Source organism: Scyliorhinus torazame, chromosome 1 (assembly GCF_047496885.1).
Source record: "Scyliorhinus torazame isolate Kashiwa2021f chromosome 1, sScyTor2.1, whole genome shotgun sequence".
NCBI classification, from domain to species: domain Eukaryota; kingdom Metazoa; phylum Chordata; class Chondrichthyes; order Carcharhiniformes; family Scyliorhinidae; genus Scyliorhinus; species Scyliorhinus torazame.
In genome coordinates, this window is record NC_092707.1 from 326,105,283 (window position 1) to 326,125,712 (window position 20,430).

The 20,430-nt window shown below is 47.8% G+C and overlaps 1 long non-coding RNA gene across 1 annotated transcript in view; it reads right to left on the reverse strand.

Moving 5' to 3' along the window:
- The window catches only part of LOC140393731 (uncharacterized), a 149,880-nt gene extending 141,524 nt beyond the window's left edge, over nt 1-8,356 (reverse strand). Inside the window, exon 1 of the long non-coding RNA XR_011935767.1 lies at nt 8,226-8,356. This is a non-coding gene — a long non-coding RNA (uncharacterized lncRNA). The remainder of the gene's footprint in view (nt 1-8,225) is intronic.
- Between the last annotated feature and the right edge of the window lie 12,074 nt (nt 8,357-20,430).

The following is a 20,430-nucleotide window of genomic DNA, read 5'->3' on the forward strand; positions in this document are numbered from 1 at the left end:
AGCATGGCAGACTTGCATCGTCTGCCGCTGGTTGGTCAGGAGAGGTTGCTAGACCCTCATGGTCTTGTTCCTGCAAGGACCGCACATTGGAGTCTTGCGTTTCTGCAATTGTGGAGTCTGTCCACGAGCTCTCTGTGGAGGCTTGTGACACTGGAGTCACTTCTGGTTCATGCAAGGACTGCGCTCTGGAGTCTTGCATGTCTTCTTTCATAGAGTCGGGAACGTTGAGCGGGCCGTGGACCACGCTCTGTGTGGCAGCAGGGCGCTCTCCGTGTGCTTGCACCACTCCCTGTCTGTTAATTTCAGGCTGCAGCATCATCCGGTACTGATAAGTTGGGACGTCATATCTGCTGGGTTGAAGATCCTCAAATCCGAAAAATGAATCCGCATCTGCGTCGGATTCAATGTGGGGGCCGCCAATGTGCAACACGAAAGGTTCGTCCGAGTCATAGTCGTATAGGACCATTGGGCTCGCGAGGTCCGGAAACACTGTAAAGATCATCATCGAAGTATTCGAGGTCGGAATCATCGGCTTGTGCGTAGGTAACTGCTTGTCGGAGGGTTCTTCGGAGGTCAAATTCATCTCCTGGGTCAATTTGCGGCAATGTGCTGTCATTCCAGGTGAGGGAAGGTTGTTTTACAGCTTTAACAGATTTTTGTTTTTATGATTTGGGACGTTTCCCTTTTAAATTGGATTTGGGTCGTTTCCCCTTTAAATTGGTGCGGTCTGGGGCCTCTGACATCCTGACGCTCGGTATGTAGCACGTAGGAAGCGACTGCGCATGCTCAGATTGCTGTTCCTTTACCGATGGCCGTTTTCTTGACTGCGCATGCGCAGCATCTCGCGCATGCGCAAACGAAACTTCCGGTTCTGCGCACTGCTCGCGCAACTGTGCTAGCGTGATACCTTTAGCAAGATGGCCGCTGACCTCGACCCAGCCCTCTCTCAGGCCCAGGATTTCGGCCTCTAGGAATTCGGGCTCCGGGATCCCGGCCACGAGGTGCGTACTGCCACTTTTCTTACCTTTACTTGCCGATTGGATTGCGTTTTCTTCACAGTACTTGGAGAATTTGTCCAGGACTGCCTGGTAATCGTACCTTTGCTGCCTCCTGAAGAACCTGAACCTTGTGAATATTTCTCTTGCCCTTGCACCGGCGATGGTGAGGAGAAATTCAATTTTTTCGCTATCATCCAGGTCTTGGAGTTCAGCTGCCACCAGGAACAATTCGAACACTTGCCGGAATCGCCGCCAGTTTTCGCGGAGATCGCCGTGGCACTGGAGCGGCTGCGGAACCGGGAGCTCTATCATTTTGCCTGGGCACTGCTGGTTGTCTCTGTACACTGAGGTATGCCGGCAGGTATCGATCCACTCCTGTACCATGTGGTGTTGGGTTCTCTGGTGCACAGATGAGCCAACACAGTTGTATGTGGTACAACTCTATTTTTATTTTAACTCTTATCTACAGTTCGTTCTGGATACTCTGCACGTGCTGTCTCCCTGAGTGTGTCGTGTAGCAGGTCTGTCCTGGTCCTCCTCTCCAGCTAATACTGACCATCAGTTGTCGTGTTTGTGCTTTTATATCTTTCTGTGATTGGTTGTGGTGTTGTGTGTTCTGATTTGTCTGTTGGTGTGTCTATCATGATGTGTGTGTTTGAATATCATGATATTATCCAGGATCATCCTCGCCATCCTTTCCTCTACAACCCTAGAACTATTTGGAGGCCTATAGAAAACTCCCAACAGGGTGACCTCTCCTTTCCTGTTTCTAACCTCAGCCCATACTACCCCGGAAGATGAGTCCCCATCTAGCATCCTCTCCGCCACTGTAATACTGCTCTTGACTAGCAGCGCCACACCTCCCCCTCTTTTGCCTCTTTCTCTGAGCTTACTAAAACACTTAAACCCCGGAACCTGCAACATCCATTCCTGTCCCTGCTCTATCCATGTCTCCGAAATGGCCACAACATCGAAGTCCCAGGTACCAACCCATGCTGCCAGTTCCCCTACCTTATTTCGTATACTCCTGGCATTGAAATAGACACACTTTAAACCACCTACCTGAACACTGGCCCCCTCCTGCGACGTCAAATCTGTGCTCCTGACCTCTATACTCTCATTCTCCCTTACCCTAAAACTACAATCCAGGTTCCCACGCCCCTGCTGCATTAGTTTAAACCCCCCCAAAGAGCACTAACAAATCTCCCCCCGAGGATATTTGTGCCCCTCAGGTTCAGATGTAGACCATCCTGTCTGTAGAGGTCCCACCTTCCCCAGAAAGAGCCCCAGTTATCCAGAAATCTGAATCCCTCCCGCCTGCACCATCCCTGTAGCCACGTGTTTAATTGCTCTCTCTCCCTATTCCTCATCTCACTATCACGTGGCACGGGCAACAACCCAGAGATAACAACTCTGTTTGTTCTAGTTCTGAGCTTCCATCCTAGCTCCCTGAAAGCCTGCCTGACATCCTTGTCCCCTTTCCTACCTATGTCGTTAGTGCCAATGTGGACCACGACTTGAGGCTGCTCCCCCTCCCCCTTAAGGACCCGGAAAACACGATCCGAGACATCACATACCCTTGTACCTGGGAGGCAACATACCAAACGTGAGTCTCTCACGCTCCCACAAAATCTCCTATCTGTGCCCCTGACTATCGAGTCCCCAATTACTAATGCTCTGCTCCTCTCCCCCCTTCCCTTCTGAGCAACAGGGACAGACTCCGTGCCAGAGGCCCGTACCCCATGGCTTACCCCTGGTAAGTCCCCCCCCCCACAAGTATCCAAAGCGGTATACTTGTTTCTCAGGGGAACGACCGCAGGGGATCCCTGCACTGACTGCTTCTTCCCAGTCCCTCTTACAGTTAGTCATCTATCTCCAATCTTTGGTGTAACTAATTCCCTAAAGCTGCTATCTATGACCCCCTCTGCCTCCCGAATGATCCGAAGTTCTTCCAACTCCAGCTCCAGTTCCCTAACTCGGTCTTGGAGGAGCTGGAGATGGCAGCACTTCCTGCATGTAAAATCAGCAGGGACACTAACGGCATCCCTCACCTCAAACATCCTGCAGGAGGAACATTGCACTCCCTTCCCTGCCACCCCTCTAACTTTCTACCAAGATCTGGCTAACAACTAAATTAAATTAGAAAAAATAAATAAATAATAATAATAAAATATGGTACTTACCTCACACCAATGGAGGCCTGAAGATAATGGGAATTGCTGACTGTCACAGCATGAAAACATTATGGATGGTGCCAGGGTAGAGAGCATTTAACAAGATACGTTTCCTGTCTGGCTACACACCAACTGCACAGTGACTCAGTGATAGCCCTTACAATGGTGGGTTCACTCCGCAATCACAGAGAGGACTGTAGAGCCACATGCATGCAACCAATTGCAGACTTCACCATCAGGAAGCACACAAAGGCAGCCTTTTGAATTGTGCTTTTTAAAAATGTATCCAATTTGGGGGCAATCCTGCACATCTTTGGTTTGTGGGGGTGAGAGCAACGCAGACACGGTGAGACTGTGCAAACTCCACACGGATAAAGTGGGGGGATACCAGACCATATCATCGTCCAGGCAAGGGATTGCAAAGATGTCCGCATCACCCACGCCACGATTGGAACCGACGACTGCTGGACTGGCTACCGACTAATCCGCTCTACCATCTCCATCACCCTGGCCCCAATCTGACACAGGCAGAAGAAACTCTGCCGCAGGAGATTCGATGTCGCTGGACTCAAAGACCCTGAGGAGAAAGAGCTAATCAGTCGGCTGCTCACAGTTAATCTGACGATGACCAACGCGCCAGAGCCATGGAATGCCCACAGCGCCTGGTCTGCCTTAAAAGCCACGACAGTCAGCACTGGTGTGGCACGGTGGCACAGTAATTAGCACTGTTGTTTCACAGCGCTAGGGTCCCAGGTCTGATTCCCGGCTTGGGACACCGTCTGCACGTTCTCCCCGTATTTGCGTGGGTTTCCTTCGGGTGCTCTGGTTTCCTCCCACAAATCCCAAAAGACTTGCTGTTAAGTAATTTGGACATTCTGAATTCTCCCTCTGTATACCCGAACAGGCCCCAGAGTGTGGCAACTAGGCGATTTTCACAGTAACTTCATTGCAGTATTAATGTAAGCCTACTTGTGCCATTAAAAGATTATTATTATTATTATCTGCGAGGAGACGCTCGGGCTCTCAACCAGGAAAAGCCAAGACTGGTTCAATGAGAACGATCAGGAGATACAGGGGGCTGGATTCCCCGATTGTGAGGCTATGCCCTCACGCCGGCGTGGGAACAGTGGCGTTTTACGCCTGAAAATTCAGCACAAAACGGCAGCCGATCATCCGTGTAGCTGGGGGTTAGCATGCCGGCAGCGTAGAGCACCTTGCTCGAGCCGCCGATATGGCCCGGAGAATTGCAGGGTCCATGGCTGCGCATGCGCATGCTGGCAGCCTGCAGCGGTTGCACCGTGCAACATGGCCTTTGACCGGACTACGTGCCCCGGCTCACCCCTCAACAGTGCCCAGCCCATGGTAAAGTCCCCCCTGCCCGCGGATCGGTCCTCGCGCGACTGTGGCGGCGCTGGACTGAGTCCGCAGCCGCCACGCTGAGTTCCCGACGGGTGAGACCATGAGAGACCCATACTGTCGGGAACTCGGCTGGTCGGGAGCGTCAGGCAACGTCCTGAGGCCGTCGATACATCGCGCGTCGTATTCGGAGAGTACGCCGCTTTGGAGGGGGCAGCGCCGCTTTCGCGATGCGCTGCCCCCGATTTGGTTGGCAACTTTGATTCTCCGGCCGATCACCATACGCGATTTCAGTGTCGGTGACTGGAGAATCCAGCCCTGGGCCTCCTTGATCGCAAACGCAAAGTGTTCCTGAACTGGCAGCTCCACCAAAAATCGAACAAGAGGAAACAAACCTACATGAAACTGAAGTCTGAGGTGCAACAAAGAACCTGCGACCTAAAGAACAGATGGTGGTTGGAAAGCGCGCAGGAAACTCAGCAACTCGCTGACAACCATGATGTGTGCGGCTTCTTCAGTACAATCAAAATCATCTACGGTCCGAGTACCCAAAGCCCCATCCCACAGAGAGCCAAAAACGGAGAGGTGCTCTTCAAAGACAGAGAGGCAGTCAACCCCTGCTGGAGAGAGCACTTCGATGACCTCCTCAAATGGGACACAGCCTTCGATGCAAGTGCCCTCGACAACATCCTGCAATAGGCTGCCTGCCACCATCTCAGCGCAACCCCAGCTCACCCTGAGGTCAAACAATCTATCCGACAGCTGAAGAACAACTAGGCCTCTGGTGCAGATGGAATTCCCACAGATGGAGTTCCCGCAGAAGTTCTGAAATGTGGCAGAGATGCACTCTTGACAGGAACCCACAACCTCATGACCCTTGCCTGAAAGGAAGAGGCCATGTTGGATGCCCTCAGAGATGTATTGACATCAGGTAGTGACCATCATCAAGAAAGGACACAGGTCTGACTGAGGAAATTACAGCGGGATTTCCCTACTCTCCACCACGGGAATGATCATCTCGAGGATACTCCTCAATCGCCTCCACCTAATGGCTGAAGAACTCCTCTGTGAGTCTCAGTGTGGCTTCCGCCCATCAAGTGGCTCAATGGAAGTGATTTTCAGCACGTGGCAAATCTAGGAAAAGTGCAGAAGCAGCATAAACCTGTGCACATGGCCTTCTTCGATCTCTCAAAGGCCTTCGGCTCTGTCAAACTTGAGGGACTGTGGATCATCCTCCTCAAATCGGCTGCCCATAGGATATTGTCACCATTCTCCGCCTGCTCCATGATGACATGCAAGCCATGATCCTCAACAATAGAGCCACCACAGAGGTTAAATAGAGCTGCATCATCACATCAACACTCCTCTCCAACTTTCTTGTAGCAACACTACATCCCGTCACCCTGAAGCTCCCCGCTGGAGTGGAGCTAACCTACCGGACAAGAAGGAAACTGTCCAATCTCTGATGCCTCCATGCCAGAACCAGGACCACCCCAACCTCTGTCATGGAGATGCAGGATGCAGATGACACCTGTGTGTGCGCACACCCAGAGGCCAAACTATAAACTATAGTCGACACATTCACGAGACGTATGAGAGAATCGGCCTCTGATTAAACAACCGGAAAACAAAGGTTCTATACCAGTCCGCTCTACCACACAAAACTGCCCCCCAAGATTCACGGTGAGCCCTTGAACAATGTGGATCACTTCCCATACCTAGAGAGCCGCCTCTCGGTTCAAGCAGACATTGACGATGAAATCCAACATTGACTCCAATATGCAGTCTTCGGACACCTGAGGAACAGAGTATTCAAAGACTGAGACCTCAAACCCAGCACCAAGCTCATGGTCTACAGAGCAGCCGTGGTCCTCACCCTGCTATTTGCATCAGAAACAGGGACAATGTACAGCAGGCACCTCAAATCCTTGGAGAGATAAATCCAACGCTGCCTCTACAAAATCCTGAAAATCCACTGGCAGGATAGGAGTACCAATGTGACGTCCTCTCCCAGGCCAATATCCCCAGTATCGAGGCACTGGTCACACTTGACCAGCTGCGATATGTGGCCACATTTCCCGCATGCCCGAAACAAGAATCCCAAAACAAGTGATCTACCCCGAGCTCCAAAATGGCAAACAATCACTGGGAGGGAAGAGGAAATGTTGCAAGGACACTCCCATCGACACGTGGGAATCGCTTGCCTTGGAACACATAAACTGAAGAAGAAGCATCGACTAAGGCTCCAATCACCTTGAGTGTCAAAGCGTGGAGCACATGGAGGCCAAGCACAAACAGCGGAAGGAGAGCACAGAATCCAGAGCTTCACACCCACCCACCTCATGAAGCACCACCTGCCAGCCCTGTGGCAAAGTCTGCAGACGAAGGATCAGACTTTTCAACCATTGCAGAACCCACCTCCCCGGAGTGGAAGCAAGTCAGAATCATAAAATACTTACAGTGCAGAAGGAGGCCATTTGGCCCATCGAGTCTGCCCCGATCCTCTGACAGCACTTCACCCAAGCCCATGTCCCCGCCCTATCCCAATAACCCCTTAACCTAACTTGCACATCTCTGGACACGAAGGGGCAATTTATCATGGCCAATCCACCTAACCTGCATATCTTTGGACTGTGGGAGGAAACCGGAGCACCCGGAGGAAACCCATGCAGACACGGGGAGAATGTGCAAACTCCACACAGACAGTTACCCAAGGCTGGAATTGAGGCCGGATCCCTGGCACTGAGAGGCAGAAGTGTTAACCACTGTGCCACTTCGCCACCAAGTCATCCTCAATGCTGAGGGACTTCCCTAGAAGAAGACCTTGGCATGGGGGCACGAGGAGGACCTTTTGAACTTACCCTTCAAAAGGTCCCCTTATTTAGACTATGGTTCACCACACCTCTGATGTGCTACAAAGCACAGCTCTTTGAAAACCTGGCCCAACTCCAGGAAAATTGCAGTGGACTAGGAAATGCCCATCCCCGCAATGGAGCTGGCCAGCTCGGAAGTGCAGGGTGCAGGACTTTGACCCCAACAATCCCACACCCTTAAAAGGCCCTCCTGGCAATCTGAAACCCTGGGAATGGGGTTGAGAATCCTGGAATCAGATTCTGGACAATTTTATTAAAGGGCTACCTGGTCATCCTGATGGGACGAAAATCCTGCCACTTGTGTCTGAATAGTTGGAAGTGGCACCACCTGGAATTGATACTTTAAGTATTTTTAAGTAGGAAAATGTAAGAAAGCTTTTTAAAATTATTTTAAATTTCCTCAATAACTAACTCTCAGACATGAACGTGGGAGGATGATGTTTGCTTTTGATCAGTAGGCCATCACTCTCTTGACAGACTGAGCGGCTCACAAAGTTCAGTATAGGCATCACCAACACAAATGTACATTCTCGTTAAGTGTTCAGAGCATAGAAACGGAAGTGGTTTCATTTCTATAATAAAGGTTAACCACAGGCATGCACTTTTTCCATGTGTGAGTGGAATAAAGTCGGCACTGACACGTCAGTAAACATAACCAGGGTAACACGTCCAAAATTTAGCCGAAGTGTTACGTAATTCCTCTTTCCTTATTTGCACTACTGTTGCACACACCCAGACAGAGTCAGGCCCATACTGAAAGAACAAAACCCCCAGCACCACATCCCTCAACCATCCCCCCCACCCCACCCCAAAACACATCTTACCTTATTTTCTGAAAGGAAGATCATCAGCCAAACAGCTGTATGTAAACTGAGTAAGCTATTAAAAAGGAAATTAGCATTGCAGTGAGAGCTCTATGTCACAGCCTGCTCAGTCAGAACCACAGTCCATGTACATTGTGTGGAGATGCCGGCATTGGACTGGGGTGAGCACAGTAAGAAGTCTTACAACACCAGATTAAAGTCCAACAGGTTTGTTTCGAATGACTAGCTTTCGGAGCACGGCTCCTTCCTCTGAGGAAGGAACAGCGCTCCGAAAGCTAGTCATTCGAAACAAACCTGTTGGACTTTAATCTGGTGTTGTAAGACTTCTTATCATGTACATTGTGATTGTATTTGGTCAAATGTATTCTTGCTCTTGTCAAGTAATTACATTTACATTAGGAATCCTTTCCAATTTATCAACCTGGAGGGCGTGAGTGGTATGACTGCACAGTTAGATTAACAAATCTCTCGAGTGCAAAAATCAATACATATGATTGGTCATGCTTAAGTATGTGGAATAATACCTTTGGGCCACCTGCATTGTATATGTGAAAGTGGTTCCAAAGCATCTTTCGCACAATGTGCAGAAGGTTCATGAAGACTGGATTTTATGGCAACCAGGGCAGTGCCCCATAACAGAACTGAAAATGGCATTCTTTCTTACTGTGTGACCCTCTCCCCCAAGTGGTGTCACATTCCATTGCAAACCTCCTGCATCAGGGCATCCAATTTACCTAGAAACATACATAGAAAATAGAAGCAGGAGGAGGTCATTTGCCCTTCGAGCCTGCTTCGCCATTCATTATGATCATGGCTGATCATCGAGTTCAATACCCTGATCCCGCCTTACCCTCTTGATCCCTTTAGCCCGAAGAGCTATATCTAATTCCTTCTTGAAATTACATAATGTTTTGGTCTCAACTTCTTTTTGTAACAGTGAATTCCACCGATTCACCACTCTCTGGGTGAAGAATTTTCTGCTCACTCAGCCCTAAAAGGTTTACCTCTTATCTTCAAACCATGACCCCTCGTTCTGGACTCCCCACCAGCGGGAACATTCTTTCTGAATCTACCCTGTCTAATCCTGTTAGAATTTTATAAGTTTCTATCAGATCTCCCTTCATTTTTCTAAACTCCAATAAATATAATCCTAACTGATTTAGTCTCTCCTCATATGACAGTCCCGCTATCCCAGGAATCAGCCTGGTAAACCTTTGATGTACTCCCTCCACAGCAAGAACATTCTTCCTCAGATAAGGAGACCAAAACAGCACACAGTACTCCAGGTGTGGCATCACCAACGCCCTATACAATTCTAGTAAAACATCCCTATTCCTATGCTCAAATCCTCTCGCTATGAAGGTCAACATACCATTTGCTTTCTTTACTTCTTGCTGCATCTGTGCGCTTACTTTCAGCGACTGATGCATGAGGACACCAAGGTCTCGCTGAGTGTCCACCACTCTCAATTTATATCCAATTCAAATAATAATCTGCTTTCCTACTTTTGTTACCAAAGTGGATAACCTCACATTTATCCACGTCATACTGCATCTGCCATGCATATGCCCACTCACTCAGCCTGTCCAAATCCTGCTGAAGATCTCTGAATCCTCCTCACAGTTCATCCTCCCACCCAACTTTGTATCATCTGCAAATTTGGAAATACTACATTTAGTTTCCTCGTCCAAATCATTAATATATAATGTGAACAGTTGGGATCCAACACAGGCTAGCGGTACCCCACTAGTCACTGCCTGCCAATCGGAAAAATACCTATTTATTCTAACTTTCTGCTTCCTGTCTGCTAACCAACTTTCTATCCATCTCAGGCCACTACCCACAATTCCATGTGATTTAACTTTACATAGAATTCTGCTATGTGAGACCTTATCGAAAGACTTCTGAAAGTCTAAATAAACCATATCCACTGGATCTCCCTGGTCAACTTTACTAGTTACATCTTCAAAGAATTCCAATAGATTTGTCAAGCATGATTTCCCTTCCATAAATCCATGCTGGCTTTGTCTGATTACACCACTGCTTTCCAAATGGTGTGCTATGAAATCCTTGATAACGGACCCCAGCAACTTCTTTACTACTGACGTTTGGCTCACTGGTTCCCTGTTTTATCTCCCTTTTCAATCGCAGGGTTACATTCGCTACCCTCCAATCTGTAAGAACCATTCCAGAGCCCAAAGAATTTTGGAAAATGACCACCATGGATCTACTGTTTCTCGGGCTACTTCCTTAAGTACTCTGGGATGAAGATTATCAGGCCCTAAAGATTTGTTGCCTTCAATCTCATTCATTTCCCTAAAACCATTTCTTTACTAATACTAATTTCCTGCAGCTGCTCACTAAAACTTGTGTTTCTCAGAACCTCCAGTACATGATTCATGTCTTCCTTTGTGAAGACAGAAGCAAAGTACAAATATAGTTCCTCAGCCATTTCTTTGTTCCCTGTTGTATACATTAACGGCATTCAAAAGGCAGCTCGACAAATACATGGATAGGATGGGTACATACCGATAGAAACCTTTACAGTCAGTTTTTATATCTGTCCCCCCCCCTTATATCTGTCGTCCCCCCCCCCCCACTAATACTGGCATATTTTCACATTGTATTTTCCCCTTCTTAATCAATCCCTTGGTCTGCCTTTGCTGTAGTTTAAACTCTTCCCAATCCTCAGGTATGTTGCTTTTTCTTGCTAACTTGTCTGCCTCTTCTTTGTAAACCACGGTTTAGCCACAGATCCTTTTCTATTCTTGAGAACCGTGGGGCCTTTCTGCGCTCAATTTCCTTCAGGAGAAGAGAGCACAATTTCAAATGCTGGTCAACAATATGTCAAGAGTTGCTTGCACTAGGCAATCAATCCCCATAACCCTGTTGTGCTTCCAGCATGATGTTGCCTGGATGCTGGGACTGCCACAAAATTATTTAAATGATGGTGTGGAATCTTAATGCTTAGCCCCCAGCTCACACATCGCTTCTTTGCGCTGGAGAAATTTGATGCAAATAATTTTGTATTATTAATATTTTCAATATATGGGTGCATGTAAGTAATTAACTCTTACTATTCCAATTCTCTTCCTACACCTAATGGTGCACTAATGCAGACTTTTGACTGTTTCCATAGCTGGGTTACCAGTCTATCACCAAGGCCTAATATAGCAGGAGTCCCTCCTGCTCTTACCGCCAGCCATTGGCATGTTTGGGAGAGTTTGTAAGTTGACACTGAACCTGTTTGACCATGTTATGAATGCACCTTCCTTGGCCACCAAGTCCTGGGATGGGATTCGAACCTGGAGCTTCTGGCTCAGAGGCAGGCACGCTACCCACTGAGTCACAAGGCCACCTTCTAACTCTCACCATAATAAACCTTAACACGATTGTAGTCAGTTGTGGTTTACCTGAATTAAAACTCATGGAATTTAAAGACATAAATGAGGCATTTTAATTCAATTCAGAATATATAGTGGATTAGAAGTATTTTTACGATCAGCTAGTTGTTAAGATATGCATGTGGCAGCCTGTATATTGACACAGTGCAAGTCTGACGATAGGAGGATTTTCAGAAAATAGGATTATAAAAAATGTATTGGGCAATTTCAGGGTTAGAAACCTGGGGTTCGCGTGTGGCCCTGTTTCAAAAAAGAGATTCTGTTTTGCAGGTCCTGGGAACTTTTAGCAGCCAAAAGGTGAAATTGACAGAGGAATGTGTTTTTCAGTCTGCGCTAATGCACTATGTTTTGACTGGGGACAATCCCTGGGAGTCAATGTGCTTTCAGTCGCTGGAAAGTGAATTTGTTTTTTAGCTTGGGGAGATGATGTCAGTGCTAGGTGGAGCTAAGGGAGAGAGATATTTTTGAAAAAGCTTTTGGGGAGAAGAGTTGAAGTCTGATTTGGCATCCCTTGTTTTGACCACAAGGAACGGCAGTTTTCTTTCTCAGTAGGATAGTTTTAAAAAACGTGTAATAATAGGTAAAGCAGAGCAGTCTTCTCTGAAGACAAGAAAGAGGCTGAAACAACCCAGTTGAAGCAGCTATTTGAAGATATTCAGCCAGAGTCTGAAGGGGTTCTAACCGGGGCCCAAATCTGTTCTGCAAAACAAGTATTATTCTGTGCCCTGCTGATTTTAATATGGATTGAGAGCTGTATGTTCCTTATCTTGTTGTTTAATGGGGAATTGAATAGGATTGTTTAAGGGGTAATTGTAAGCATGTTCTTTTTGGGTGTGAAGTTAAAGAGTTTAACATTGTATTCATAATGAAGTTTTGTTTTGAACTACCAAATCCCCTATTTTCTCATGCAATCATTGCTGGACAGAATCATTCTTTCCCTAATTCTTACAAAATAAACTCAAATATTGGGGTTTCGGGCCACTATCTTAGTCACTGGTAGGGTCTGGTCTAAAATCGTAATGCAAGAAGAATATTTTTTTAAATGATACACTCCACACCAAATTGAACTCATCAGCTTACTTAAATTAGGTTTACACTACTTAAAAATTTTAACATTTTCCAAAGGAAATCAACTATAAAACAACAAAAAGCATACTTTATTAAATAAAAGGTACACTTAAAGAGGTGGAAAGGTGTCACACATAGGAAGGGGAACATAATTTAAAGTGGAGGCTTGTATGCTGGCAACATTGAAGTGAAGGCTTTCTAGGAAGCTTTTAAAGACAATGAGGAATCATCAAGAGAGAGTGGCTTGGGTGCAAACTTTGGTGACTGAAAGGCTGGCTTGCGGTGGTGGAAATGGGGAGCAAGCAATAATCTAGCACAAGAGGCGAGGGAGCATAGGGAGGAACGCATGGCTGGAAATGACACTGTTGCTAACTTTTGGTTGGTTCAACTGGCTCTGTTTTATAACCTTTGCTCTAGCGTCGCCAGGTATCTTTATGATACCGCCACGAGGTTCAAGTTCAAGTACTGATCAATAACTCAACACGCCAATTAGTAAGATTCAAATCAAAACACATTTATTATACATAGTAAATCACTACTCATGCAAAAACTCTACTTTCTAGGCTATTTCTATAACTAACAGGTCTATACTTAGCTTCGGACTGGCCCTCCAGGTCAGGGGAACAAATGGCCTTTCGTTCGGGTTCTGAGTCTGCGGGATTCAAAAGCTGGTATGGACTGGTAGCTAGGAGCGCCTATCTCGTAGCGAGTGTTGATTTGAGACTTACTTTCTTGGAGACTGCCGGACAGTTCACTCTCAGGGGTTGCTTCGCGTTGCTGAGTGACCCTGTCAAGAAGAACGATTTGAACTTGGGGGCTTTACTTTATAGTCCCCAGGGGCTTCCTGCCCTTCGGGGCGAACCTCGTACCTGGTTTCAAGTGATTGGACTTTGTTCCAATCGCTTGGTTCGATTTCTCCAATACTGGAGCTGTTCCCTAATCGTTGGGCGGTCTTTAAGTGTCCGTTAACCTCTTTTGTGTTGGCTCCTGCTGGTGCTGAGGAGTCTGGCTTGGCCTTGTTTACCTCAAAATGTTTCGATTGTTCCCGGGGATCGCTCATTACAATGTAGCTGGCTGCTACATTACTGTGCAGGTGGCTGCTTGTATCGATGCTGTCTGGGTTTCTGCAGAGTCTAATACACAGTAAGCTTGCACCTGCTAGTCTTTGCCTGTGTTGGCTGAATTTCCCTTCAGCCTTTGCGGTTCTCCATTTTAAGTCGGGAAGTGGCCAACTCAGGTGGCTACACTCCCTCTTGTGATCCTAACGCGAAGCGTGAAGGATCACATAACTGCGTTGTCTTCATTCCCTGACCCGGCGAGCATTCTTCTATGGCCTCTACACTGACCATAACTATGCAATTTTAACTAACATTCTAAGTGGCGCTATGTCAAAACAGGGACTGCATTACAAAATAAGAAAAACGGTACCTCTAACTATCCTCAATAAACTACACTCACTCAAACATTCAATCATACTAACTTCCTCAATGATACAAACAAAATCATAGCAGCATTATTCACATTTTTCCTGGCTTGGTAGTCAAGCTCAGGATTGTACAATCGCTCATGAAACACATTTCTTTATTCACAAAAAGAACGCAAACGAATGTTCTTTATTATAGATCGCAGGGGTCGGAGGTCTGGTCATATCCGAAAATAGGGGATCTTATCCTATATACCGGGGTGCGAGCGCGGTGGGCTCTCCTTCACCATTTCCTCAGATGAATAGTCTGCACGATGCAGCAGAGTATCGCCAATACTAGTAGGGATTCTATTAAGTAGAACAGGGAGTACCAGATTATAAACCTGTCACACCAAGATGGTGTGATGTCGCTTGTGACTGGGCTCTGGGTGCTATGGGGAAGTGAATCATTAACGCATTAACGGCTGGGGGGGGGGGGTTGGGTCAGGGGGCCCGCGATCGCGCGCAACCAAATGTTCATTCGGGTGATGAGCAACATGGAGGATGTCCTCATGGTTCTTCTTCTTTCTCTTCTCTTCTCTTCGTTTTGTCTCTTTTCCTGGAGCTTCTAGGGTTCTGTGGGATCAAGCATAGTGTCTGTTACTATCTTGGTTTAATATCTCGTCTGTTGGTATGTTTGTCCTTCAGTGCAAATTCTCCCTTTACAATTTGTCACCATGTGTGACTCCCTCATTTTTTTTTTAAACCGAGTATTCCGGACAAGACACACTTAAAAATACTGAAACAGTGCGAGCCGTCTCGCAGGGTGGGCGATTTACCATCCAAATGTTTGAGGATGTAAATAGCATAGGGTTGGCAACCTAAGGGTCACCTGAAAACAAAACAAAACTTTTTGACCGAAAAGTGCCGAAATGAGGTGCGTAAGATTTGGGTGGAATCCCCGGGTAGGACGGCGACCAATGCCGTGTGTGCTCTACCCGAGCGTAGCTGACCAGAGGGGGGAGTTCCCAGGCAGGGTGGGTCTCAAGCCGTTTCTCCACTGCCTGAGCAACCGACAAGAACGGGCAAAAATGTAGTCATCGTGGGGGTTGCTGTATTGGTTCTACCTTCGAACCAGAAGAGCAGTTACGAATGAGGGTCTGTTTTTCTGTTGACAGACAAGTTCTGGGACATTAACACGTTTCTGTGGACAAACTAGTTTCTCTGAACTAGCGTCCAGGACAAACTAGTTTGTCTGACTGCCAGTGGGCGTCAGAAGGATGGTGGCGTGGGGCCGTGGAAAAAATGTTTCCGATCTTACGTACAACATTTAACACTACCACTACAAACAACATTAAACATGCTGCAGGTTCCATCAGAAAGGACACCGTTTTCTCCCAAGCAGTTCCTTTTTAAAACATCATATGAACACCTCAGTTATCAGTTGCGAACAGGGTCGCAAAGGGGTTCTCGCTTTGGCAGTCAGACTCAAAGTCATCATCTTCTCCCATACTCTGGAATCTCTGGATGCCATACTCTGGAATGTATCAGGGCTGATAGGGCTGCATATGGGTCCATCTCGTCATTCCGGACGAGCCGGTATGAGTTGTCGCGGTGCCAAAAGGTGGTGTCTAGTTCTGTGGGGACGGAGTCGAGGTCGTAATCATAAGGCAGTGGTCTTTGGTGGGGCTTATTGAGGAATGTGATGAGGAAGAGATCACTCGAATCGTGGTCAGATTCGCTGGGTGTGGGTCCTGTTGCCTGGGGATAGTAGGGAGGTGTGCTGTGGCTATTGTCTGAGTCACAGTCGCTGTCGCTGCTGCTACTGTCTGTGGGCGTTCTGGGGCGGAGTCCAGAGTTGGGGGGTGGAGTCGAGGTTGAGTCCGTGGCTGGACGTGTTGGGGGCGGTAGGGTTACGTTGGCTGTGGGTGGGGCGTGGTCTGCTGCATCGAGCATGACGTGGTGTGTGTGCTTCGACTGTGACCATATGCCTTAAGCTGGTTGATATGGAACCACACAGTCTTTCCGTTGGGGTACTTAATTTTGTACACGGAGGGGCTTACTTTGTCCGCAATGGAGTACGGACCCGAATATTTAGGTGACAGAAATGTGCTGGGGTTGTATATGGAGAGCATGACTTGCTGTCCCACACTGAACTCAGTCGCATGTACTATCTTATCGAAACAGGCCTTGCTCTGTTTCTTTTGTGTGCCTAATCATACCGCGGCTGCTAGGTGAGCCGTTTTTACATTCTCTACCAGTTGTTCTACTGCTTTCTCGTGTGTGAGGGCCATCACTTCGGGGCTGGTCAAATCTAATCCCGATAAAAATTCAGTGCCTTTCATGGGGCGTCCGGTCATGAGAGTGTGTGGGGTGTAACCTGTAGATATTGAAACTGTATTTTGCAAAACCATCAGCGCAAAAGGGAGGACTGAATCCCAAGTGGTGTTGTTTTGCTGGACCATTTTTCGGAGGGTAGCTTTTAGGGCCCGATTCATGCGCTCCGCGATACCATTTGACTGAGGCTGGTATGCGATGTGGAATTTTTGGGTAATGTCAAATATCGTGAGGACGTTCTTCATGACACGTCCCGTAAAATGGGAACCTTGGTCGGATTCAATGCTGCGGGGGAGTCCCCATCTCATAAAGATGTGGTGGGTTAGAATCTTGGCTGTGGTCTTTGCCGTGTTCGTTATGGATGGGAATGCTTCTACCCATTTCGTATACGTGTCTATCACAACGAGTACATACTTATAACAATTCCTGCAAGGGGGCAATGGTCCTATAAAATCAATCTGGAGGTTAGTCCAGGGGCCATTAACGGGGCGGGTGTGACTAAGTTGAGCTTTCTTTGCGTATCTGTCCGGATTGTTCTGGGCACAGATAAGGCAATTCTCAACGTAGTGAGTTACATCTTCTTTTAAACTTGGCCACCAACAGAGCTGCCTGAGGTGGGCTGTAGTGGGATCAATTCCCTGATGTCCATGACTGTCATGCAACAAACAAATGAGCTGATTCCTGTCCTGTTCAGGAACCACATAAAGGGTGTCTTTTAACACCACACCGTCATGTGTGGTCAGAGCATTTTTAAATCTATCGTAAGGTGCCCTAAATTTTCCTTTTAAAATCTCCCTGAGATTGCTGTCCTGCTTCTGGGCCTGTACTAAATCCTCGATATTAATCTGCGAGACCTGAACTTCATTCACTGGTGCGCTTTCGGGGGGGTGTCCAAAAATATCCGTGCCTGGAACCTGCTTTTGCCAGTGCGTCGGCTTTTACATTTCCGGGGGGGAGGAACGATGGTGACTCCGAACTTTAACTATTCCAAAAGTCCTGCCCTGTGCTTGTTCTAAAATGTGACGGAGCAATGGGGCTGAGGGGAGGGGTTTTCCGTCTGCGGAAACAAATCCTCTTGCTTTCCACAGGGGTAGGAATTCTGTAAGGCTATTGCAGACATAGAGGCTGTCCGAGTATATGTCTGCTGGGCTGGGGAAGGAATCTGGGTGTTCTACAATGTACGCCACAGCTGCTAGTTCTGCCGCCTGTGCGCCTAAGTGTCCTGGAAGTTTTATTGCTATTTCTTCTAGGGCGCGTCCCTGCGCGTCCTCGACATAAATGCCGCATCCTGTTATGCGCTTCCCTTCTAATATTGTGGAAGATCCATCCACATATATTCTTATGGGTTTGCACGTGTCTGTGTGCTTGGGGCTCTGGATTGGATCACCTATCTTTCTGGGGGGTGTTTTCGCAATAAAGGGGCCTGTGTTGTGGTGTGGTGAGATGATTTCACATTCATGAGGGGTGCCTGAGTACTGAAGGTGTAGAGGGTGCCATCTCTGCTACTCCACTACTGGGCCGATATCTGGGGTTTGAGTATCTGTGTGTGTCTCTCTCCAGCTGGCACTGAAACTTCAGAGGCCAGGGGATGCCGCACTGGGACACCTCCACTGAAGAGAGCACTGAATCAAGCCTGCCGTTTATCCCTAACCGGAAGCCTGAGGCTTATATCACACAGATCTCCAGACCCCTACCAATGCCCAGGTGATTCTCTCTCTTGCCGGTGGTGCAACACCCACCCGGTTCCTACTTCGCTGGAGTAGCTTTCCCAAGAGAGAGAATAGGACACTGCTGTTTATTACCTAACCAGCAGCCTGTCCTGAGTGAATCGCTCAAGATGACCCTAGATTCTTGAACCCGGAATTAAGGTGAGGAATATTTTAACAATGACTTGGTCAGAGATCGCTGGTGAGAGATTGAAGAATTTAAACGACTCCAATTATCAGCAAATCAAGGTTTATTGCAAAACCCAGGTCAAAATCATCAAACAGAAGAAATTATAATAAAATTTTAAACTCTAACACAAACTAAGTCTATTCAGAAAGTACTATAACGGACACAACGAAAAATCTTATTGTTACACAGTTTTAGCAATGACACAGAACACAAATCAAGTCCCCTTCCCCAGAGCCTCAACCACTATCAAAGTCAAGGGAGTTTTGCAAGCTGCTGCAGGGTACTTACGGTCACAGGCTGCAGAGGTCAAGTCAAAGGTGGAGAGGTCGAGCCAAGAGACCCTCAATCGAAACACAGCCCCTTTTATATTGTTTTACCTGGCCCTTTCCTGTGTTCGGCCAGCCCCTTTTGCATTGAATTGGTAAGGTTTAAAGTTCCCGCTGGTCCCGCCCCCTTTGAGCCGGTCAGAGCTGTCGACTTCCGGGTTTTCCTCCTCCTTTGCGTTGTATCAGTCCAAGTTTAAAGTTCCCGCTGGTCCCGCCCCCTTTGAGCCGGTCAGAGCTGTTTGCTTCCGGGTATTCCTCGCAGGTCCGCTCCTTCCAGCCAGGCAGACCTGCCGCGATTTGAATTTGGCGCCGACTCCGCCCCCTCCTCCCAGTGAGTTCCTGCCGGTGGCTTCTGTCAAGATTGGAGTATCTCCCCCAGGTCCGCCTCCAACTTGGTTTTTTCTACCGTCCGCGATTTGAATTTGGCGCCGACTCCGCCCCCTCCTCCCAGTGAGTTCCTGCCGGTGGCTTCTGTCAAGATTGGAGTATCTCCCCCAGGTCCGCCTCCAACTTGGTTTTTTCTACCGCTTATCTTCAAGGGGCTTTTACAGCGCAATGTACTGAGCCCAGACAGTCTGCTTTTTGGGATAACAAGGTTAAGCTCTCTTGTGAAGATTTTCAAGAGGTCTTCCAGCTGCTCCGGAGATGGCTGCTATTCTCACCTTGCTATGTTGATGGGGTGTTAATTGGATTCTACTCTGGTGGAGGCCAAGTCATTTACATCTGCATGGGGCTATGACCATCCCATTGTTCTGCTTGCAGGCAGGCCCCCTGTGTATTCCTGTGCCCCTTTGTCTGTGTGTTAATCTTATCTCGTTGTCTGGCTCCTTCTTCCTTGTAGCTCCTAGGGGGGGCTTTGTAAATACCTATGCCCCTACTCAGCTCAGCGGATCAAGCCTGCTGGGAAATCTGGTTACGTTCTCTTGGCTGAAAAGTCAGTTTATAGTCTCTGGGTTTTATTCTTGGGCAGTCCAAAAAGGGCCGAATTGCCCGAAAACCTTACAAAGGTTATCTGCTAAGAAAGTGTGGGTCTTGGTCCTTTTAACAGTGATGTCCCGTCCCCGCAAAAGAAGGGTTCATCTGGCTGCTCTTATTTGACTAACTGTACCGTCCTTGAGTCGTCCGTCAAGTAAAAGTTGGGTGGGGGTGTGTTCTGTGAGGATTGTGATGGGGTTTAGTCTGGCTATGTAAGAAAAATACTGCACTGCCCAGAAAGCTGCGAGCAGGTGCCTTTCACAGGCTAAAAATCCCTGCTCCACAGCATCTGGAGGCATAAGCCGCGGGCCTTAACTGTTCGTGCCGTTCCTGAAGGAGCACGGCCGAAAGGGTGTGGTCTGTGCTTGCTACCTCTATCGCATAGGGGGAGAGCGGGTCTGGAACTTGTAGTGCGGGGACTGCTATGAGTGCTCTTTTCAAAGAGTCCACAGCATCCGTATGCTGCAGAAGCCATTCCCAGGGGGCTCCTTTCTTTAGGAGGTCTGAGAGGGGTGCTGCCTTGCTGGCGAAACCATCAATATGGTTTCGGCAGTAGCCAACCAGTCCTAAAAACGACCGGAGGGCTGAAAAGTTCTGGGGAAGGGGCAATTTGGCAATCGAGTCAATCCTTTTATGCTCGATCTCACGTTTACCGTGCGTGATAATTGTACCCAAATATATCACCTTGTTTTCCAAAATCTGGGCTTTGTTGGGGTTGACTTGACAACCAATTTTCTGTAGGTGTTCCAGGAGTTCAGCCAGAAGCTCGATGTGCTCTGCCTTGGTGTCTGTCTGCA